Below are 23764 nucleotides of genomic sequence, written 5' to 3'. Positions count from 1 at the left end.
GGTTAGGGTTAGGGTTAGGGTTAGGGTTGGGGTTGGGGTTAGGGTTAGGGTTAGGGTTAGGGTTAGGTTTAGAGTTAGGGTTAGGGTTAGGCATAAAGAAAAAGAGTTGGTTAGGGTTAGGCATAGAGAAAGAGAGTTGGTTAGGGTTAGGGCTAAGGGTGGGGGTGGGGCGATAGAAAAGAGCGAAAAAAAGAATAAGAAGGGTGTGCACGGTCCGTCTATGGCCCAGCGGGCTCGCACTCACGTCTCATTGAGCCCCCCCGGGTGTCTAGTACCCAGTCTGTGGATCCAGAGGCCTTCCGCCCGCCTCCGTTGGGCGGCACTCCATCTGGAGTTGGCTTGGACCACACACGCCCGGACAGAAGCCCACCCGTGCCGGATAAAGTGTTGGACAAGGTAGGTGGTGGTGTTCTTCTGCCGGACAATGTTATATTTATGTTGGTGGAAACGGGTGGCGATGGTGTTACCCGTTTCACCAACATACATAGCACGGCAACGCTGGCAGAGGATAACATACACGCAATTTTTGACCTGCCCGTCTCCTCTGCACAGCGGCCGGAAGACCTTACCGCTGTGGCGATTGACCAGCCAAGGGATGTTCCGCAAGGGAGCGCTGCTCCGGGCCGAGGGCGGATCTCCGGTGGAACTGATCCGAGCCCTGACAAGCAGATCACCCAGGCTGGGATTTTTGCGGTAGGCCGAGACCAGATAATAGTCCTTCAGTTTGCCGCTTTTCTCCACAAAGGTACAAAAGTTACCCTTGACCCTTCTGGAAACCTGTACCGCCGCAGGCGAGAAGGTTGTAATGAGGGGGATCATGTGTTTACCAGGGGGAGGCTTCTTCTGGTCCAGGAAGCACCTGAACTGTCTCCTGAGGAAGGATCTGGAATACCCTCTCTTCCTCAGGGCCGTGAACAGGGCTCCCATGGCCGTTACAAAGTCCTCCCGCCTGGTGCAGATCCGGTGGAACCTCAGCAGCTGGGACTTCACCAATCCCGCGTAGGTGTGTCGGGGGTGGAAGCTGGTTTTGTGGAGGAGGGCATGGGTATCCGTCTCTTTAAAAAACACCTTAATGTCCAAATGGTGAGTGGAGGTGAAATCCGGACCCTTGAAGGTGGTAGTGTCCAGGAAGTCCACTGACGTGGGGCTGGTGGTGGACTTAATGGTGATACTGGGGTTGTGGGTATTCAGGGTGTGGCGGAACCCCTCAAATTCCTCCATGGAATGAGTCCACACCCCCCAGATATCATCCAAATACCTGAAATAATGGAGGGGCCTGATTGCGCAGGCAGCAAGGGCAGAGGTCTCCCATTCTGCCATGAAGATGTTAGCATAGGCCGGAGCAAACTTTTTGCCCATGGCCGTGCCCTTGATCTGTAGAAAGAACCGGCCATTGAACTCAAAGTCGTTCCTCCTGAGGTTGATGTCGAGAAGCTGGAGGAGTTCCTTCTCGGGCCTGCTAACATCTCGGTATTTATAAAAAATGTTTTTGACGGCTTGGATGCCCTGGTCAATGTCAATATTCGTGTACAAACTATCAATATCAATGGTAAACAAGACTGCCTCTTGGGGAATGATCAAATTTTTAATTTTGTCAATAAAGTCATATGTGTCCTTAAGATAACTCTCGTGTTTAATGGAGAGTGGGGTCAAAAAGTAATCTATAAACGCCGCCGTCCTGTAGGTTTCACTGCCGCAGTCGGACACAATGGGCCTGCCCGGGGGTATCTCGTACGGTCGGCTCCACTTGTGTCGTTCCTTGTGGATCTTGGGGAGCAAGTAGAACCTACGGGGGCGGGGCTCCGATTCGCCCAAGAGGTAAGTCTTTTGTTTGTGGTTAATGAATCGTTTTTTCATTAGATTTTTGACTATGTTTTCGACCATAGGGATCGTTTGTGGGTAAATGGGCGTGGCCAATGGTTGGTAGTAGGTGGTATCACTCAATTGTCTGGTGCCCTCCCAGACATATTGAGACCTATCCATGATGACCACTGCGCTACCCTTGTCTGCCGGCTTAATAATTATGTTCCTGTTGTTTTTCAGGCTATGCAGGGCCTCTGTTTCGTCCCGCGTCAGGTTGGGCGCGACCGCGAGGGCGCAGCCCGATAGGAGCGACGGGTGTTCGTCCGCCAGGACCAGCGTTTGGACCTCTGGAGGAAGCAGTCCCGGTGAGGGCTCCCAATCGGACCTCGGGGTGAAAGGTCGCGGCCCAAGAGACTCTTGCTTTTCATAGAAAACCGCAGTTTTGACACTTCTATGATATTCCTGCAGGTCGAATTTTACTTGATGGTGCCACTCTGGACTGAGGCTGGTGGACGGGACGAAACTGAGGCCCTTGTCGAGGAGGGAATGCTGCGATGAGGTAAGTAGGAAATTTTTTGATAAATTTACGATGTTTTTGTTTGTGTTTATGTTTCCCCCCCGAAAGGTCGGGCTTTTGGGGAGGTCAAGTTTAAACAGTGATACCAGTGCCTCATCATGTTCTTGGCTGTGTCCTTTGTCCAATGGATCTTGTCCCTCCCCGTTTCAAAATCGTCGTCGGCGAGTGCCGGGAAGAATTGGAGGCGGGTTTGGATGTAATTGTTAATCAGCCGGAGGTTGTCCTTGTGTTCCTCGGGCAGGGATTCCGAGAAATTGAGGAGGGGGATGAAGACTTCGGCATTAGGGAAGGTCGTTTTGGCCGCTTTAAGGGCCCTCCGGAGCTGTTTGAAGGTGGTAACCTTGGGTTTTTGTTCCCTATTATTGATACCGAATGCTAAGACCACCTTCTCAACCTCAGGACTAACTGCTGTTTTTTTCAGGATGGCCTCTGCATGGAGAAATCTGGCCCCCGGGTAGCTGTCGATCTGGATGTCCTGGTGACGAAAGGCTGGAAGGTGCTTGAGGTTAGAGTCCCCGATCACCACGACCTTCCTGCTGACAGACAGGTGCCAATCCATCATTTTTCGATCCGAGTTGATGTGCACAGTGGGCTTTCTGGCAGTGCTCGGACTCGTAGGCGTGGTAACCTGCGCCGTACTATTGTCTTCTGTCGGCTGTGAAGGCGAAGTGACTGTTTTTGTTTTTTTCTGGCTTCCAGAAAACAGTTGGGCCCAACTTGGGGTTCTCAGACCCAGGACAGGCCTGTCTGGGACGGACGTCTCCGGGAGGGGCACGCCCGGGAGGAGTGGATCCGGGACGGGTAGGTCCAAGAGGGGCGTGTCCGGGAGGGGCGTGTCCGGAAGAGGCGTGTCCGGAAGAGGCGTGTCCGGAAGAGGCGCGTCCGGAGGAGGCATGTCCGGAGGAGGCGCGTCCGGGATGGGCGGGTCCGGGAGGGGTTCCTGTGACCGCTCAGGGTAGAGTAGGTACCAGGGTGGAGGCGTGTCCGGGGAAGACTGATCCCGTGTGGGCGACCCCGACTGCTCAGGTAGGTGTTGGTCCGTCTCTGGCTGGTCAGGAGTCCCCCGCACATTCTCATCCCCATGTATCAAAATCAACGCACTGTGTTCAACAGGTGGAGCCGGGCGAGGCGGCGTGTCGGAGACCACCGGGAGGACCCCGATCTCAGCACCGACCCGCGATCGCGGCCCTTGCGGCCGGACCAAAGGTGCCTCGACGATAGCGTCGTCGGCAGGTCTGCTGCACGGCTTGGGTTAGGGTTAGGGTTAGGGTTAGGGTTAGGGTTAGGGTTAGGGTTAGGGTTAGGGTTAGGGTTAGGGTTAGGGTTAGGGTTAGGGTTAGGGGTTAGGGTTAGGGTTAGGGTTAGGGGTTAGGGTTAGGGTTAGGGTTAGGGTTAGGGTTAGGGTTAGGGTTAGGGTTAGGGTTAGGGTTAGGGTTAGGGTTAGGGTTAGGGTTGGTTAGGGTTAGGGTTAGGGTTAGGGTTAGGTGTTGTTGGGTTAGGGTTAGGTGAGGGGGATGGGAAAGGATGCACTGTCCTGCTTCAGCCTTAGGGTTAGGGTTAGGGTTAGGGTTAGGGTTAGGGTTAGGGTTAGGGTTAGGGTTAGGGTTAGGGTTAGGGTTAGGGTTAGGGTTAGGGTTAGGGTTAGGGTTAGGGTTAGGGTTAGGGTTAGGGTTAGGGTTAGGGTTGGTTAGGGTTAGGGTTAGGGTTAGGGTTAGGGTTAGGGTTAGGGTTAGGGTTAGGGTTAGGGTTAGGGTTAGGGTTAGGTTTGTGGTTAGGGTTAGGGTTAGGGTAAGGGGGAGGGGCAAAGGGTGTGCACTGTCCGTCTACAACCCGTCAGGCGACGCCCACGCCAAACGCAAAACTCCCCAGAGACCCCGAATGAGAATGCGGTGGCAAACACAAGCGCAGAAACTATTGTGGCTGTCCAACTACGCGTTTCGGCCCCCTAGGCCTCATCAGGTTGGCTTTCTGTTACCTCATGCCTACTGGGACGCTTCTAATTCCCAGTAGGTGGAGCACTCCTAGTCTCCTGAGGCTAATTCATCTTCCCTATTTCTCTACAGCAGGATGTGCCCTCATCGACCGCCGGGGAGGGAGTGAGCCTTCTGGCAGGAGGAGCTATTTATAGGAGAATACTGCAGGGGGCGGGGCTCAAGCTCTCCACTGCAGTGTCGCCAGCGACTTCTCAAAAATATTGATCAAAAATTAATCCTACATGTGTGACGTGTCATCTTGACGTATTGTGTGCGTCACATAGTGGACAAACACCCAGGTAAGTATCAATGTGTTTGTTACCTGTATTAAAATGTTTGCTTTGATCAAGCTCTGACTCCTGTGTTATTAATGTGTTTGACCCCTCCACCACATCACAAACAAAGTCCCCAGAGGGCCCACGGACGGCAGGGCGCCACCCAACCGACGGGTTGGAGGCACTGGCGGGTTAGGTTTGTGGTTAGGGTTAGGGTTAGGGTAAGGGGGAGGGGCAAAGGGTGTGCACTGTCCGTCTACAACCCGTCAGGCGACGCCCACGCCAAACGCAAAACTCCCCAGAGACCCCGAATGAGAATGCGGTGGCAAACACAAGCGCAGAAACTATTGTGGCTGTCCAACTACGCGTTTCGGCCCCCTAGGCCTCATCAGGTTGGCTTTCTGTTACCTCATGCCTACTGGGACGCTTCTAATTCCCAGTAGGTGGAGCACTCCTAGTCTCCTGAGGCTAATTCATCTTCCCTATTTCTCTACAGCAGGATGTGCCCTCATCGACCGCCGGGGAGGGAGTGAGCCTTCTGGCAGGAGGAGCTATTTATAGGAGAATACTGCAGGGGGCGGGGCTCAAGCTCTCCACTGCAGTGTCGCCAGCGACTTCTCAAAAATATTGATCAAAAATTAATCCTACATGTGTGACGTGTCATCTTGACGTATTGTGTGCGTCACATAGTGGACAAACACCCAGGTAAGTATCAATGTGTTTGTTACCTGTATTAAAATGTTTGCTTTGATCAAGCTCTGACTCCTGTGTTATTAATGTGTTTGACCCCTCCACCACATCACAAACAAAGTCCCCAGAGGGCCCACGGACGGCAGGGCGCCACCCAACCGACGGGTTGGAGGCACTGGCGGGTTAGGTTTGTGGTTAGGGTTAGGGTTAGGGTAAGGGGGAGGGGCAAAGGGTGTGCACTGTCCGTCTACAACCCGTCAGGCGACGCCCACGCCAAACGCAAAACTCCCCAGAGACCCCGAATGAGAATGCGGTGGCAAACACAAGCGCAGAAACTATTGTGGCTGTCCAACTACGCGTTTCGGCCCCCTAGGCCTCATCAGGTTGGCTTTCTGTTACCTCATGCCTACTGGGACGCTTCTAATTCCCAGTAGGTGGAGCACTCCTAGTCTCCTGAGGCTAATTCATCTTCCCTATTTCTCTACAGCAGGATGTGCCCTCATCGACCGCCGGGGAGGGAGTGAGCCTTCTGGCAGGAGGAGCTATTTATAGGAGAATACTGCAGGGGGCGGGGCTCAAGCTCTCCACTGCAGTGTCGCCAGCGACTTCTCAAAAATATTGATCAAAAATTAATCCTACATGTGTGACGTGTCATCTTGACGTATTGTGTGCGTCACATAGTGGACAAACACCCAGGTAAGTATCAATGTGTTTGTTACCTGTATTAAAATGTTTGCTTTGATCAAGCTCTGACTCCTGTGTTATTAATGTGTTTGACCCCTCCACCACATCACAAACAAAGTCCCCAGAGGGCCCACGGACGGCAGGGCGCCACCCAACCGACGGGTTGGAGGCACTGGCGGGTTAGGTTTGTGGTTAGGGTTAGGGTTAGGGTAAGGGGGAGGGGCAAAGGGTGTGCACTGTCCGTCTACAACCCGTCAGGCGACGCCCACGCCAAACGCAAAACTCCCCAGAGACCCCGAATGAGAATGCGGTGGCAAACACAAGCGCAGAAACTATTGTGGCTGTCCAACTACGCGTTTCGGCCCCCTAGGCCTCATCAGGTTGGCTTTCTGTTACCTCATGCCTACTGGGACGCTTCTAATTCCCAGTAGGTGGAGCACTCCTAGTCTCCTGAGGCTAATTCATCTTCCCTATTTCTCTACAGCAGGATGTGCCCTCATCGACCGCCGGGGAGGGAGTGAGCCTTCTGGCAGGAGGAGCTATTTATAGGAGAATACTGCAGGGGGCGGGGCTCAAGCTCTCCACTGCAGTGTCGCCAGCGACTTCTCAAAAATATTGATCAAAAATTAATCCTACATGTGTGACGTGTCATCTTGACGTATTGTGTGCGTCACATAGTGGACAAACACCCAGGTAAGTATCAATGTGTTTGTTACCTGTATTAAAATGTTTGCTTTGATCAAGCTCTGACTCCTGTGTTATTAATGTGTTTGACCCCTCCACCACATCACAAACAAAGTCCCCAGAGGGCCCACGGACGGCAGGGCGCCACCCAACCGACGGGTTGGAGGCACTGGCGGGTTAGGTTTGTGGTTAGGGTTAGGGTTAGGGTAAGGGGGAGGGGCAAAGGGTGTGCACTGTCCGTCTACAACCCGTCAGGCGACGCCCACGCCAAACGCAAAACTCCCCAGAGACCCCGAATGAGAATGCGGTGGCAAACACAAGCGCAGAAACTATTGTGGCTGTCCAACTACGCGTTTCGGCCCCCTAGGCCTCATCAGGTTGGCTTTCTGTTACCTCATGCCTACTGGGACGCTTCTAATTCCCAGTAGGTGGAGCACTCCTAGTCTCCTGAGGCTAATTCATCTTCCCTATTTCTCTACAGCAGGATGTGCCCTCATCGACCGCCGGGGAGGGAGTGAGCCTTCTGGCAGGAGGAGCTATTTATAGGAGAATACTGCAGGGGGCGGGGCTCAAGCTCTCCACTGCAGTGTCGCCAGCGACTTCTCAAAAATATTGATCAAAAATTAATCCTACATGTGTGACGTGTCATCTTGACGTATTGTGTGCGTCACATAGTGGACAAACACCCAGGTAAGTATCAATGTGTTTGTTACCTGTATTAAAATGTTTGCTTTGATCAAGCTCTGACTCCTGTGTTATTAATGTGTTTGACCCCTCCACCACATCACAAACAAAGTCCCCAGAGGGCCCACGGACGGCAGGGCGCCACCCAACCGACGGGTTGGAGGCACTGGCGGGTTAGGTTTGTGGTTAGGGTTAGGGTTAGGGTAAGGGGGAGGGGCAAAGGGTGTGCACTGTCCGTCTACAACCCGTCAGGCGACGCCCACGCCAAACGCAAAACTCCCCAGAGACCCCGAATGAGAATGCGGTGGCAAACACAAGCGCAGAAACTATTGTGGCTGTCCAACTACGCGTTTCGGCCCCCTAGGCCTCATCAGGTTGGCTTTCTGTTACCTCATGCCTACTGGGACGCTTCTAATTCCCAGTAGGTGGAGCACTCCTAGTCTCCTGAGGCTAATTCATCTTCCCTATTTCTCTACAGCAGGATGTGCCCTCATCGACCGCCGGGGAGGGAGTGAGCCTTCTGGCAGGAGGAGCTATTTATAGGAGAATACTGCAGGGGGCGGGGCTCAAGCTCTCCACTGCAGTGTCGCCAGCGACTTCTCAAAAATATTGATCAAAAATTAATCCTACATGTGTGACGTGTCATCTTGACGTATTGTGTGCGTCACATAGTGGACAAACACCCAGGTAAGTATCAATGTGTTTGTTACCTGTATTAAAATGTTTGCTTTGATCAAGCTCTGACTCCTGTGTTATTAATGTGTTTGACCCCTCCACCACATCACAAACAAAGTCCCCAGAGGGCCCACGGACGGCAGGGCGCCACCCAACCGACGGGTTGGAGGCACTGGCGGGTTAGGTTTGTGGTTAGGGTTAGGGTTAGGGTAAGGGGGAGGGGCAAAGGGTGTGCACTGTCCGTCTACAACCCGTCAGGCGACGCCCACGCCAAACGCAAAACTCCCCAGAGACCCCGAATGAGAATGCGGTGGCAAACACAAGCGCAGAAACTATTGTGGCTGTCCAACTACGCGTTTCGGCCCCCTAGGCCTCATCAGGTTGGCTTTCTGTTACCTCATGCCTACTGGGACGCTTCTAATTCCCAGTAGGTGGAGCACTCCTAGTCTCCTGAGGCTAATTCATCTTCCCTATTTCTCTACAGCAGGATGTGCCCTCATCGACCGCCGGGGAGGGAGTGAGCCTTCTGGCAGGAGGAGCTATTTATAGGAGAATACTGCAGGGGGCGGGGCTCAAGCTCTCCACTGCAGTGTCGCCAGCGACTTCTCAAAAATATTGATCAAAAATTAATCCTACATGTGTGACGTGTCATCTTGACGTATTGTGTGCGTCACATAGTGGACAAACACCCAGGTAAGTATCAATGTGTTTGTTACCTGTATTAAAATGTTTGCTTTGATCAAGCTCTGACTCCTGTGTTATTAATGTGTTTGACCCCTCCACCACATCACAAACAAAGTCCCCAGAGGGCCCACGGACGGCAGGGCGCCACCCAACCGACGGGTTGGAGGCACTGGCGGGTTAGGTTTGTGGTTAGGGTTAGGGTTAGGGTAAGGGGGAGGGGCAAAGGGTGTGCACTGTCCGTCTACAACCCGTCAGGCGACGCCCACGCCAAACGCAAAACTCCCCAGAGACCCCGAATGAGAATGCGGTGGCAAACACAAGCGCAGAAACTATTGTGGCTGTCCAACTACGCGTTTCGGCCCCCTAGGCCTCATCAGGTTGGCTTTCTGTTACCTCATGCCTACTGGGACGCTTCTAATTCCCAGTAGGTGGAGCACTCCTAGTCTCCTGAGGCTAATTCATCTTCCCTATTTCTCTACAGCAGGATGTGCCCTCATCGACCGCCGGGGAGGGAGTGAGCCTTCTGGCAGGAGGAGCTATTTATAGGAGAATACTGCAGGGGGCGGGGCTCAAGCTCTCCACTGCAGTGTCGCCAGCGACTTCTCAAAAATATTGATCAAAAATTAATCCTACATGTGTGACGTGTCATCTTGACGTATTGTGTGCGTCACATAGTGGACAAACACCCAGGTAAGTATCAATGTGTTTGTTACCTGTATTAAAATGTTTGCTTTGATCAAGCTCTGACTCCTGTGTTATTAATGTGTTTGACCCCTCCACCACATCACAAACAAAGTCCCCAGAGGGCCCACGGACGGCAGGGCGCCACCCAACCGACGGGTTGGAGGCACTGGCGGGTTAGGTTTGTGGTTAGGGTTAGGGTTAGGGTAAGGGGGAGGGGCAAAGGGTGTGCACTGTCCGTCTACAACCCGTCAGGCGACGCCCACGCCAAACGCAAAACTCCCCAGAGACCCCGAATGAGAATGCGGTGGCAAACACAAGCGCAGAAACTATTGTGGCTGTCCAACTACGCGTTTCGGCCCCCTAGGCCTCATCAGGTTGGCTTTCTGTTACCTCATGCCTACTGGGACGCTTCTAATTCCCAGTAGGTGGAGCACTCCTAGTCTCCTGAGGCTAATTCATCTTCCCTATTTCTCTACAGCAGGATGTGCCCTCATCGACCGCCGGGGAGGGAGTGAGCCTTCTGGCAGGAGGAGCTATTTATAGGAGAATACTGCAGGGGGCGGGGCTCAAGCTCTCCACTGCAGTGTCGCCAGCGACTTCTCAAAAATATTGATCAAAAATTAATCCTACATGTGTGACGTGTCATCTTGACGTATTGTGTGCGTCACATAGTGGACAAACACCCAGGTAAGTATCAATGTGTTTGTTACCTGTATTAAAATGTTTGCTTTGATCAAGCTCTGACTCCTGTGTTATTAATGTGTTTGACCCCTCCACCACATCACAAACAAAGTCCCCAGAGGGCCCACGGACGGCAGGGCGCCACCCAACCGACGGGTTGGAGGCACTGGCGGGTTAGGTTTGTGGTTAGGGTTAGGGTTAGGGTAAGGGGGAGGGGCAAAGGGTGTGCACTGTCCGTCTACAACCCGTCAGGCGACGCCCACGCCAAACGCAAAACTCCCCAGAGACCCCGAATGAGAATGCGGTGGCAAACACAAGCGCAGAAACTATTGTGGCTGTCCAACTACGCGTTTCGGCCCCCTAGGCCTCATCAGGTTGGCTTTCTGTTACCTCATGCCTACTGGGACGCTTCTAATTCCCAGTAGGTGGAGCACTCCTAGTCTCCTGAGGCTAATTCATCTTCCCTATTTCTCTACAGCAGGATGTGCCCTCATCGACCGCCGGGGAGGGAGTGAGCCTTCTGGCAGGAGGAGCTATTTATAGGAGAATACTGCAGGGGGCGGGGCTCAAGCTCTCCACTGCAGTGTCGCCAGCGACTTCTCAAAAATATTGATCAAAAATTAATCCTACATGTGTGACGTGTCATCTTGACGTATTGTGTGCGTCACATAGTGGACAAACACCCAGGTAAGTATCAATGTGTTTGTTACCTGTATTAAAATGTTTGCTTTGATCAAGCTCTGACTCCTGTGTTATTAATGTGTTTGACCCCTCCACCACATCACAAACAAAGTCCCCAGAGGGCCCACGGACGGCAGGGCGCCACCCAACCGACGGGTTGGAGGCACTGGCGGGTTAGGTTTGTGGTTAGGGTTAGGGTTAGGGTAAGGGGGAGGGGCAAAGGGTGTGCACTGTCCGTCTACAACCCGTCAGGCGACGCCCACGCCAAACGCAAAACTCCCCAGAGACCCCGAATGAGAATGCGGTGGCAAACACAAGCGCAGAAACTATTGTGGCTGTCCAACTACGCGTTTCGGCCCCCTAGGCCTCATCAGGTTGGCTTTCTGTTACCTCATGCCTACTGGGACGCTTCTAATTCCCAGTAGGTGGAGCACTCCTAGTCTCCTGAGGCTAATTCATCTTCCCTATTTCTCTACAGCAGGATGTGCCCTCATCGACCGCCGGGGAGGGAGTGAGCCTTCTGGCAGGAGGAGCTATTTATAGGAGAATACTGCAGGGGGCGGGGCTCAAGCTCTCCACTGCAGTGTCGCCAGCGACTTCTCAAAAATATTGATCAAAAATTAATCCTACATGTGTGACGTGTCATCTTGACGTATTGTGTGCGTCACATAGTGGACAAACACCCAGGTAAGTATCAATGTGTTTGTTACCTGTATTAAAATGTTTGCTTTGATCAAGCTCTGACTCCTGTGTTATTAATGTGTTTGACCCCTCCACCACATCACAAACAAAGTCCCCAGAGGGCCCACGGACGGCAGGGCGCCACCCAACCGACGGGTTGGAGGCACTGGCGGGTTAGGTTTGTGGTTAGGGTTAGGGTTAGGGTAAGGGGGAGGGGCAAAGGGTGTGCACTGTCCGTCTACAACCCGTCAGGCGACGCCCACGCCAAACGCAAAACTCCCCAGAGACCCCGAATGAGAATGCGGTGGCAAACACAAGCGCAGAAACTATTGTGGCTGTCCAACTACGCGTTTCGGCCCCCTAGGCCTCATCAGGTTGGCTTTCTGTTACCTCATGCCTACTGGGACGCTTCTAATTCCCAGTAGGTGGAGCACTCCTAGTCTCCTGAGGCTAATTCATCTTCCCTATTTCTCTACAGCAGGATGTGCCCTCATCGACCGCCGGGGAGGGAGTGAGCCTTCTGGCAGGAGGAGCTATTTATAGGAGAATACTGCAGGGGGCGGGGCTCAAGCTCTCCACTGCAGTGTCGCCAGCGACTTCTCAAAAATATTGATCAAAAATTAATCCTACATGTGTGACGTGTCATCTTGACGTATTGTGTGCGTCACATAGTGGACAAACACCCAGGTAAGTATCAATGTGTTTGTTACCTGTATTAAAATGTTTGCTTTGATCAAGCTCTGACTCCTGTGTTATTAATGTGTTTGACCCCTCCACCACATCACAAACAAAGTCCCCAGAGGGCCCACGGACGGCAGGGCGCCACCCAACCGACGGGTTGGAGGCACTGGCGGGTTAGGTTTGTGGTTAGGGTTAGGGTTAGGGTAAGGGGGAGGGGCAAAGGGTGTGCACTGTCCGTCTACAACCCGTCAGGCGACGCCCACGCCAAACGCAAAACTCCCCAGAGACCCCGAATGAGAATGCGGTGGCAAACACAAGCGCAGAAACTATTGTGGCTGTCCAACTACGCGTTTCGGCCCCCTAGGCCTCATCAGGTTGGCTTTCTGTTACCTCATGCCTACTGGGACGCTTCTAATTCCCAGTAGGTGGAGCACTCCTAGTCTCCTGAGGCTAATTCATCTTCCCTATTTCTCTACAGCAGGATGTGCCCTCATCGACCGCCGGGGAGGGAGTGAGCCTTCTGGCAGGAGGAGCTATTTATAGGAGAATACTGCAGGGGGCGGGGCTCAAGCTCTCCACTGCAGTGTCGCCAGCGACTTCTCAAAAATATTGATCAAAAATTAATCCTACATGTGTGACGTGTCATCTTGACGTATTGTGTGCGTCACATAGTGGACAAACACCCAGGTAAGTATCAATGTGTTTGTTACCTGTATTAAAATGTTTGCTTTGATCAAGCTCTGACTCCTGTGTTATTAATGTGTTTGACCCCTCCACCACATCACAAACAAAGTCCCCAGAGGGCCCACGGACGGCAGGGCGCCACCCAACCGACGGGTTGGAGGCACTGGCGGGTTAGGTTTGTGGTTAGGGTTAGGGTTAGGGTAAGGGGGAGGGGCAAAGGGTGTGCACTGTCCGTCTACAACCCGTCAGGCGACGCCCACGCCAAACGCAAAACTCCCCAGAGACCCCGAATGAGAATGCGGTGGCAAACACAAGCGCAGAAACTATTGTGGCTGTCCAACTACGCGTTTCGGCCCCCTAGGCCTCATCAGGTTGGCTTTCTGTTACCTCATGCCTACTGGGACGCTTCTAATTCCCAGTAGGTGGAGCACTCCTAGTCTCCTGAGGCTAATTCATCTTCCCTATTTCTCTACAGCAGGATGTGCCCTCATCGACCGCCGGGGAGGGAGTGAGCCTTCTGGCAGGAGGAGCTATTTATAGGAGAATACTGCAGGGGGCGGGGCTCAAGCTCTCCACTGCAGTGTCGCCAGCGACTTCTCAAAAATATTGATCAAAAATTAATCCTACATGTGTGACGTGTCATCTTGACGTATTGTGTGCGTCACATAGTGGACAAACACCCAGGTAAGTATCAATGTGTTTGTTACCTGTATTAAAATGTTTGCTTTGATCAAGCTCTGACTCCTGTGTTATTAATGTGTTTGACCCCTCCACCACATCACAAACAAAGTCCCCAGAGGGCCCACGGACGGCAGGGCGCCACCCAACCGACGGGTTGGAGGCACTGGCGGGTTAGGTTTGTGGTTAGGGTTAGGGTTAGGGTAAGGGGGAGGGGCAAAGGGTGTGCACTGTCCGTCTACAACCCGTCAGGCGACGCCCACGCCAAACGCAAAACTCCCCAGAGACCCCGAATGAGAATGCGGTGGCAAACACAAGCGCAGAAACTATTGTGGCTGTCCAACTACGCGTTTCGGCCCCCTAGGCCTCATCAGGTTGGCTTTCTGTTACCTCATGCCTACTGGGACGCTTCTAATTCCCAGTAGGTGGAGCACTCCTAGTCTCCTGAGGCTAATTCATCTTCCCTATTTCTCTACAGCAGGATGTGCCCTCATCGACCGCCGGGGAGGGAGTGAGCCTTCTGGCAGGAGGAGCTATTTATAGGAGAATACTGCAGGGGGCGGGGCTCAAGCTCTCCACTGCAGTGTCGCCAGCGACTTCTCAAAAATATTGATCAAAAATTAATCCTACATGTGTGACGTGTCATCTTGACGTATTGTGTGCGTCACATAGTGGACAAACACCCAGGTAAGTATCAATGTGTTTGTTACCTGTATTAAAATGTTTGCTTTGATCAAGCTCTGACTCCTGTGTTATTAATGTGTTTGACCCCTCCACCACATCACAAACAAAGTCCCCAGAGGGCCCACGGACGGCAGGGCGCCACCCAACCGACGGGTTGGAGGCACTGGCGGGTTAGGTTTGTGGTTAGGGTTAGGGTTAGGGTAAGGGGGAGGGGCAAAGGGTGTGCACTGTCCGTCTACAACCCGTCAGGCGACGCCCACGCCAAACGCAAAACTCCCCAGAGACCCCGAATGAGAATGCGGTGGCAAACACAAGCGCAGAAACTATTGTGGCTGTCCAACTACGCGTTTCGGCCCCCTAGGCCTCATCAGGTTGGCTTTCTGTTACCTCATGCCTACTGGGACGCTTCTAATTCCCAGTAGGTGGAGCACTCCTAGTCTCCTGAGGCTAATTCATCTTCCCTATTTCTCTACAGCAGGATGTGCCCTCATCGACCGCCGGGGAGGGAGTGAGCCTTCTGGCAGGAGGAGCTATTTATAGGAGAATACTGCAGGGGGCGGGGCTCAAGCTCTCCACTGCAGTGTCGCCAGCGACTTCTCAAAAATATTGATCAAAAATTAATCCTACATGTGTGACGTGTCATCTTGACGTATTGTGTGCGTCACATAGTGGACAAACACCCAGGTAAGTATCAATGTGTTTGTTACCTGTATTAAAATGTTTGCTTTGATCAAGCTCTGACTCCTGTGTTATTAATGTGTTTGACCCCTCCACCACATCACAAACAAAGTCCCCAGAGGGCCCACGGACGGCAGGGCGCCACCCAACCGACGGGTTGGAGGCACTGGCGGGTTAGGTTTGTGGTTAGGGTTAGGGTTAGGGTAAGGGGGAGGGGCAAAGGGTGTGCACTGTCCGTCTACAACCCGTCAGGCGACGCCCACGCCAAACGCAAAACTCCCCAGAGACCCCGAATGAGAATGCGGTGGCAAACACAAGCGCAGAAACTATTGTGGCTGTCCAACTACGCGTTTCGGCCCCCTAGGCCTCATCAGGTTGGCTTTCTGTTACCTCATGCCTACTGGGACGCTTCTAATTCCCAGTAGGTGGAGCACTCCTAGTCTCCTGAGGCTAATTCATCTTCCCTATTTCTCTACAGCAGGATGTGCCCTCATCGACCGCCGGGGAGGGAGTGAGCCTTCTGGCAGGAGGAGCTATTTATAGGAGAATACTGCAGGGGGCGGGGCTCAAGCTCTCCACTGCAGTGTCGCCAGCGACTTCTCAAAAATATTGATCAAAAATTAATCCTACATGTGTGACGTGTCATCTTGACGTATTGTGTGCGTCACATAGTGGACAAACACCCAGGTAAGTATCAATGTGTTTGTTACCTGTATTAAAATGTTTGCTTTGATCAAGCTCTGACTCCTGTGTTATTAATGTGTTTGACCCCTCCACCACATCACAAACAAAGTCCCCAGAGGGCCCACGGACGGCAGGGCGCCACCCAACCGACGGGTTGGAGGCACTGGCGGGTTAGGTTTGTGGTTAGGGTTAGGGTTAGGGTAAGGGGGAGGGGCAAAGGGTGTGCACTGTCCGTCTACAACCCGTCAGGCGACGCCCACGCCAAACGCAAAACTCCCCAGAGACCCCGAATGAGAATGCGGTGGCAAACACAAGCGCAGAAACTATTGTGGCTGTCCAACTACGCGTTTCGGCCCCCTAGGCCTCATCAGGTTGGCTTTCTGTTACCTCATGCCTACTGGGACGCTTCTAATTCCCAGTAGGTGGAGCACTCCTAGTCTCCTGAGGCTAATTCATCTTCCCTATTTCTCTACAGCAGGATGTGCCCTCATCGACCGCCGGGGAGGGAGTGAGCCTTCTGGCAGGAGGAGCTATTTATAGGAGAATACTGCAGGGGGCGGGGCTCAAGCTCTCCACTGCAGTGTCGCCAGCGACTTCTCAAAAATATTGATCAAAAATTAATCCTACATGTGTGACGTGTCATCTTGACGTATTGTGTGCGTCACATAGTGGACAAACACCCAGGTAAGTATCAATGTGTTTGTTACCTGTATTAAAATGTTTGCTTTGATCAAGCTCTGACTCCTGTGTTATTAATGTGTTTGACCCCTCCACCACATCACAAACAAAGTCCCCAGAGGGCCCACGGACGGCAGGGCGCCACCCAACCGACGGGTTGGAGGCACTGGCGGGTTAGGTTTGTGGTTAGGGTTAGGGTTAGGGTAAGGGGGAGGGGCAAAGGGTGTGCACTGTCCGTCTACAACCCGTCAGGCGACGCCCACGCCAAACGCAAAACTCCCCAGAGACCCCGAATGAGAATGCGGTGGCAAACACAAGCGCAGAAACTATTGTGGCTGTCCAACTACGCGTTTCGGCCCCCTAGGCCTCATCAGGTTGGCTTTCTGTTACCTCATGCCTACTGGGACGCTTCTAATTCCCAGTAGGTGGAGCACTCCTAGTCTCCTGAGGCTAATTCATCTTCCCTATTTCTCTACAGCAGGATGTGCCCTCATCGACCGCCGGGGAGGGTTAGGGTTAGGGTTAGGGTTAGGGTTAGGGTTAGGGTTAGGGTTAGGGTTAGGGTTAGGGTTAGGGTTAGGGTTAGGGTTAGGGTTAGGGTTAGGGTTAGGGTTAGGGTTAGGGTTAGGGTTAGGGTTAGGGTTAGGGTTAGGGTTAGGGTTAGGGTTAGGGGTTAGGGTTAGGGTTAGGGTTAGGGTTAGGGTTAGGGTTAGGGTTAGGGTTAGGGTTAGGGTTAGGGTTAGGGTTAGGGTTAGGGTTAGGGTTAGGGTTAGGGTTAGGGTTAGGGTTAGGGTTAGGGTTAGGGTTAGGGTTAGGGTTAGGGTTAGGGTTAGGGTTAGGGTTAGGGTTAGGGTTAGGGTTAGGGTTAGGGTTAGGGTTAGGGTTAGGGTTAGGGTTAGGGTTAGGGTTAGGGTTAGGGTTAGGGTTAGGGTTAGGGTTAGGGTTAGGGTTAGGGTTAGGGTTAGGGTTAGGGTTAGGGTTAGGGTTAGGGTTAGGGTTAGGGTTAGGGTTAGGGTTAGGGTTAGGGTTAGGGTTAGGGTTAGGGTTAGGGTTAGGGTTAGGGTTAGGGTTAGGGTTAGGGTTAGGGTTAGGGTTAGGGTTAGGGTTAGGGTTAGGGTTAGGGTTAGGGTTAGGGTTAGGGTTAGGGTTAGGGTTAGGGTTAGGGTTAGGGTTAGGGTTAGGGTTAGGGTTAGGGTTAGGGTTAGGGTTAGGGTTAGGGTTAGGGTTAGGGTTAGGGTTAGGGTTAGGGTTAGGGTTAGGGTTAGGGTTAGGGTTAGGGTTAGGGTTAGGGTTAGGGTTAGGGTTAGGGTTAGGGTTAGGGTTAGGGTTAGGGTTAGGGTTAGGGTTAGGGTTAGGGTTAGGGTTAGGGTTAGGGTTAGGGTTAGGGTTAGGGTTAGGGTTAGGGTTAGGGTTAGGGTTAGGGTTAGGGTTAGGGTTAGGGTTAGGGTTAGGGTTAGGGTTAGGGTTAGGGTTAGGGTTAGGGTTAGGGTTAGGGTTAGGGTTAGGGTTAGGGTTAGGGTTAGGGTTAGGGTTAGGGTTAGGGTTAGGGTTAGGGTTAGGGTTAGGGTTAGGGTTAGGGTTAGGGTTAGGGTTAGGGTTAGGGTTAGGGTTAGGGTTAGGGTTAGGGTTAGGGTTAGGGTTAGGGTTAGGGTTAGGGTTAGGGTTAGGGTTAGGGTTAGGGTTAGGGTTAGGGTTAGGGTTAGGGTTAGGGTTAGGGTTAGGGTTAGGGTTAGGGTTAGGGTTAGGGTTAGGGTTAGGGTTAGGGTTAGGGTTAGGGTTAGGGTTAGGGTTAGGGTTAGGGTTAGGGTTAGGGTTAGGGTTAGGGTTAGGGTTAGGGTTAGGGTTAGGGTTAGGGTTAGGGTTAGGGTTAGGGTTAGGGTTAGGGTTAGGGTTAGGGTTAGGGTTAGGGTTAGGGTTAGGGTTAGGGTTAGGGTTAGGGTTAGGGTTAGGGTTAGGGTTAGGGTTAGGGTTAGGGTTAGGGTTAGGGTTAGGGTTAGGGTTAGGGTTAGGGTTAGGGTTAGGGTTAGGGTTAGGGTTAGGGTTAGGGTTAGGGTTAGGGTTAGGGTTAGGGTTAGGGTTAGGGTTAGGGTTAGGGTTAGGGTTAGGGTTAGGGTTAGGGTTAGGGTTAGGGTTAGGGTTAGGGTTAGGGTTAGGGTTAGGGTTAGGGTTAGGGTTAGGGTTAGGGTTAGGGTTAGGGTTAGGGTTAGGGTTAGGGTTAGGGTTAGGGTTAGGGTTAGGGTTAGGGTTAGGGTTAGGGTTAGGGTTAGGGTTAGGGTTAGGGTTAGGGTTAGGGTTAGGGTTAGGGTTAGGGTTAGGGTTAGGGTTAGGGTTAGGGTTAGGGTTAGGGTTAGGGTTAGGGTTAGGGTTAGGGTTAGGGTTAGGGTTAGGGTTAGGGTTAGGGTTAGGGTTAGGGTTAGGGTTAGGGTTAGGGTTAGGGTTAGGGTTAGGGTTAGGGTTAGGGTTAGGGTTAGGGTTAGGGTTAGGGTTAGGGTTAGGGTTAGGGTTAGGGTTAGGGTTAGGGTTAGGGTTAGGGTTAGGGTTAGGGTTAGGGTTAGGGTTAGGGTTAGGGTTAGGGTTAGGGTTAGGGTTAGGGTTAGGGTTAGGGTTAGGGTTAGGGTTAGGGTTAGGGTTAGGGTTAGGGTTAGGGTTAGGGTTAGGGTTAGGGTTAGGGTTAGGGTTAGGGTTAGGGTTAGGGTTAGGGTTAGGGTTAGGGTTAGGGTTAGGGTTAGGGTTAGGGTTAGGGTTAGGGTTAGGGTTAGGGTTAGGGTTAGGGTTAGGGTTAGGGTTAGGGTTAGGGTTAGGGTTAGGGTTAGGGTTAGGGTTAGGGTTAGGGTTAGGGTTAGGGTTAGGGTTAGGGTTAGGGTTAGGGTTAGGGTTAGGGTTAGGGTTAGGGTTAGGGTTAGGGTTAGGGTTAGGGTTAGGGTTAGGGTTAGGGTTAGGGTTAGGGTTAGGGTTAGGGTTAGGGTTAGGGTTAGGGTTAGGGTTAGGGTTAGGGTTAGGGTTAGGGTTAGGGTTAGGGTTAGGGTTAGGGTTAGGGTTAGGGTTAGGGTTAGGGTTAGGGTTAGGGTTAGGGTTAGGGTTAGGGTTAGGGTTAGGGTTAGGGTTAGGGTTAGGGTTAGGGTTAGGGTTAGGGTTAGGGTTAGGGTTAGGGTTAGGGTTAGGGTTAGGGTTAGGGTTAGGGTTAGGGTTAGGGTTAGGGTTAGGGTTAGGGTTAGGGTTAGGGTTAGGGTTAGGGTTAGGGTTAGGGTTAGGGTTAGGGTTAGGGTTAGGGTTAGGGTTAGGGTTAGGGTTAGGGTTAGGGTTAGGGTTAGGGTTAGGGTTAGGGTTAGGGTTAGGGTTAGGGTTAGGGTTAGGGTTAGGGTTAGGGTTAGGGTTAGGGTTAGGGTTAGGGTTAGGGTTAGGGTTAGGGTTAGGGTTAGGGTTAGGGTTAGGGTTAGGGTTAGGGTTAGGGTTAGGGTTAGGGTTAGGGTTAGGGTTAGGGTTAGGGTTAGGGTTAGGGTTAGGGTTAGGGTTAGGGTTAGGGTTAGGGTTAGGGTTAGGGTTAGGGTTAGGGTTAGGGTTAGGGTTAGGGTTAGGGTTAGGGTTAGGGTTAGGGTTAGGGTTAGGGTTAGGGTTAGGGTTAGGGTTAGGGTTAGGGTTAGGGTTAGGGTTAGGGTTAGGGTTAGGGTTAGGGTTAGGGTTAGGGTTAGGGTTAGGGTTAGGGTTAGGGTTAGGGTTAGGGTTAGGGTTAGGGTTAGGGTTAGGGTTAGGGTTAGGGTTAGGGTTAGGGTTAGGGTTAGGGTTAGGGTTAGGGTTAGGGTTAGGGTTAGGGTTAGGGTTAGGGTTAGGGTTAGGGTTAGGGTTAGGGTTAGGGTTAGGGTTAGGGTTAGGGTTAGGGTTAGGGTTAGGGTTAGGGTTAGGGTTAGGGTTAGGGTTAGGGTTAGGGTTAGGGTTAGGGTTAGGGTTAGGGTTAGGGTTAGGGTTAGGGTTAGGGTTAGGGTTAGGGTTAGGGTTAGGGTTAGGGTTAGGGTTAGGGTTAGGGTTAGGGTTAGGGTTAGGGTTAGGGTTAGGGTTAGGGTTAGGGTTAGGGTTAGGGTTAGGGTTAGGGTTAGGGTTAGGGTTAGGGTTAGGGTTAGGGTTAGGGTTAGGGTTAGGGTTAGGGTTAGGGTTAGGGTTAGGGTTAGGGTTAGGGTTAGGGTTAGGGTTAGGGTTAGGGTTAGGGTTAGGGTTAGGGTTAGGGTTAGGGTTAGGGTTAGGGTTAGGGTTAGGGTTAGGGTTAGGGTTAGGGTTAGGGTTAGGGTTAGGGTTAGGGTTAGGGTTAGGGTTAGGGTTAGGGTTAGGGTTAGGGTTAGGGTTAGGGTTAGGGTTAGGGTTAGGGTTAGGGTTAGGGTTAGGGTTAGGGTTAGGGTTAGGGTTAGGGTTAGGGTTAGGGTTAGGGTTAGGGTTAGGGTTAGGGTTAGGGTTAGGGTTAGGGTTAGGGTTAGGGTTAGGGTTAGGGTTAGGGTTAGGGTTAGGGTTAGGGTTAGGGTTAGGGTTAGGGTTAGGGTTAGGGTTAGGGTTAGGGTTAGGGTTAGGGTTAGGGTTAGGGTTAGGGTTAGGGTTAGGGTTAGGGTTAGGGTTAGGGTTAGGGTTAGGGTTAGGGTTAGGGTTAGGGTTAGGGTTAGGGTTAGGGTTAGGGTTAGGGTTAGGGTTAGGGTTAGGGTTAGGGTTAGGGTTAGGGTTAGGGTTAGGGTTAGGGTTAGGGTTAGGGTTAGGGTTAGGGTTAGGGTTAGGGTTAGGGTTAGGGTTAGGGTTAGGGTTAGGGTTAGGGTTAGGGTTAGGGTTAGGGTTAGGGTTAGGGTTAGGGTTAGGGTTAGGGTTAGGGTTAGGGTTAGGGTTAGGGTTAGGGTTAGGGTTAGGGTTAGGGTTAGGGTTAGGGTTAGGGTTAGGGTTAGGGTTAGGGTTAGGGTTAGGGTTAGGGTTAGGGTTAGGGTTAGGGTTAGGGTTAGGGTTAGGGTTAGGGTTAGGGTTAGGGTTAGGGTTAGGGTTAGGGTTAGGGTTAGGGTTAGGGTTAGGGTTAGGGTTAGGGTTAGGGTTAGGGTTAGGGTTAGGGTTAGGGTTAGGGTTAGGGTTAGGGTTAGGGTTAGGGTTAGGGTTAGGGTTAGGGTTAGGGTTAGGGTTAGGGTTAGGGTTAGGGTTAGGGTTAGGGTTAGGGTTAGGGTTAGGGTTAGGGTTAGGGTTAGGGTTAGGGTTAGGGTTAGGGTTAGGGTTAGGGTTAGGGTTAGGGTTAGGGTTAGGGTTAGGGTTAGGGTTAGGGTTAGGGTTAGGGTTAGGGTTAGGGTTAGGGTTAGGGTTAGGGTTAGGGTTAGGGTTAGGGTTAGGGTTAGGGTTAGGGTTAGGGTTAGGGTTAGGGTTAGGGTTAGGGTTAGGGTTAGGGTTAGGGTTAGGGTTAGGGTTAGGGTTAGGGTTAGGGTTAGGGTTAGGGTTAGGGTTAGGGTTAGGGTTAGGGTTAGGGTTAGGGTTAGGGTTAGGGTTAGGGTTAGGGTTAGGGTTAGGGTTAGGGTTAGGGTTAGGGTTAGGGTTAGGGTTAGGGTTAGGGTTAGGGTTAGGGTTAGGGTTAGGGTTAGGGTTAGGGTTAGGGTTAGGGTTAGGGTTAGGGTTAGGGTTAGGGTTAGGGTTAGGGTTAGGGTTAGGGTTAGGGTTAGGGTTAGGGTTAGGGTTAGGGTTAGGGTTAGGGTTAGGGTTAGGGTTAGGGTTAGGGTTAGGGTTAGGGTTAGGGTTAGGGTTAGGGTTAGGGTTAGGGTTAGGGTTAGGGTTAGGGTTAGGGTTAGGGTTAGGGTTAGGGTTAGGGTTAGGGTTAGGGTTAGGGTTAGGGTTAGGGTTAGGGTTAGGGTTAGGGTTAGGGTTAGGGTTAGGGTTAGGGTTAGGGTTAGGGTTAGGGTTAGGGTTAGGGTTAGGGTTAGGGTTAGGGTTAGGGTTAGGGTTAGGGTTAGGGTTAGGGTTAGGGTTAGGGTTAGGGTTAGGGTTAGGGTTAGGGTTAGGGTTAGGGTTAGGGTTAGGGTTAGGGTTAGGGTTAGGGTTAGGGTTAGGGTTAGGGTTAGGGTTAGGGTTAGGGTTAGGGTTAGGGTTAGGGTTAGGGTTAGGGTTAGGGTTAGGGTTAGGGTTAGGGTTAGGGTTAGGGTTAGGGTTAGGGTTAGGGTTAGGGTTAGGGTTAGGGTTAGGGTTAGGGTTAGGGTTAGGGTTAGGGTTAGGGTTAGGGTTAGGGTTAGGGTTAGGGTTAGGGTTAGGGTTAGGGTTAGGGTTAGGGTTAGGGTTAGGGTTAGGGTTAGGGTTAGGGTTAGGGTTAGGGTTAGGGTTAGGGTTAGGGTTAGGGTTAGGGTTAGGGTTAGGGTTAGGGTTAGGGTTAGGGTTAGGGTTAGGGTTAGGGTTAGGGTTAGGGTTAGGGTTAGGGTTAGGGTTAGGGTTAGGGTTAGGGTTAGGGTTAGGGTTAGGGTTAGGGTTAGGGTTAGGGTTAGGGTTAGGGTTAGGGTTAGGGTTAGGGTTAGGGTTAGGGTTAGGGTTAGGGTTAGGGTTAGGGTTAGGGTTAGGGTTAGGGTTAGGGTTAGGGTTAGGGTTAGGGTTAGGGTTAGGGTTAGGGTTAGGGTTAGGGTTAGGGTTAGGGTTAGGGTTAGGGTTAGGGTTAGGGTTAGGGTTAGGGTTAGGGTTAGGGTTAGGGTTAGGGTTAGGGTTAGGGTTAGGGTTAGGGTTAGGGTTAGGGTTAGGGTTAGGGTTAGGGTTAGGGTTAGGGTTAGGGTTAGGGTTAGGGTTAGGGTTAGGGTTAGGGTTAGGGTTAGGGTTAGGGTTAGGGTTAGGGTTAGGGTTAGGGTTAGGGTTAGGGTTAGGGTTAGGGTTAGGGTTAGGGTTAGGGTTAGGGTTAGGGTTAGGGTTAGGGTTAGGGTTAGGGTTAGGGTTAGGGTTAGGGTTAGGGTTAGGGTTAGGGTTAGGGTTAGGGTTAGGGTTAGGGTTAGGGTTAGGGTTAGGGTTAGGGTTAGGGTTAGGGTTAGGGTTAGGGTTAGGGTTAGGGTTAGGGTTAGGGTTAGGGTTAGGGTTAGGGTTAGGGTTAGGGTTAGGGTTAGGGTTAGGGTTAGGGTTAGGGTTAGGGTTAGGGTTAGGGTTAGGGTTAGGGTTAGGGTTAGGGTTAGGGTTAGGGTTAGGGTTAGGGTTAGGGTTAGGGTTAGGGTTAGGGTTAGGGTTAGGGTTAGGGTTAGGGTTAGGGTTAGGGTTAGGGTTAGGGTTAGGGTTAGGGTTAGGGTTAGGGTTAGGGTTAGGGTTAGGGTTAGGGTTAGGGTTAGGGTTAGGGTTAGGGTTAGGGTTAGGGTTAGGGTTAGGGTTAGGGTTAGGGTTAGGGTTAGGGTTAGGGTTAGGGTTAGGGTTAGGGTTAGGGTTAGGGTTAGGGTTAGGGTTAGGGTTAGGGTTAGGGTTAGGGTTAGGGTTAGGGTTAGGGTTAGGGTTAGGGTTAGGGTTAGGGTTAGGGTTAGGGTTAGGGTTAGGGTTAGGGTTAGGGTTAGGGTTAGGGTTAGGGTTAGGGTTAGGGTTAGGGTTAG

This window comes from Entelurus aequoreus, linkage group LG19 (assembly GCF_033978785.1).
Source record: "Entelurus aequoreus isolate RoL-2023_Sb linkage group LG19, RoL_Eaeq_v1.1, whole genome shotgun sequence".
Taxonomy (NCBI): Eukaryota; Metazoa; Chordata; class Actinopteri; order Syngnathiformes; family Syngnathidae; genus Entelurus; species Entelurus aequoreus.
The sequence above is the reverse complement of the archived record's forward strand: the minus strand, read 5'-3'. Positions refer to the sequence as shown.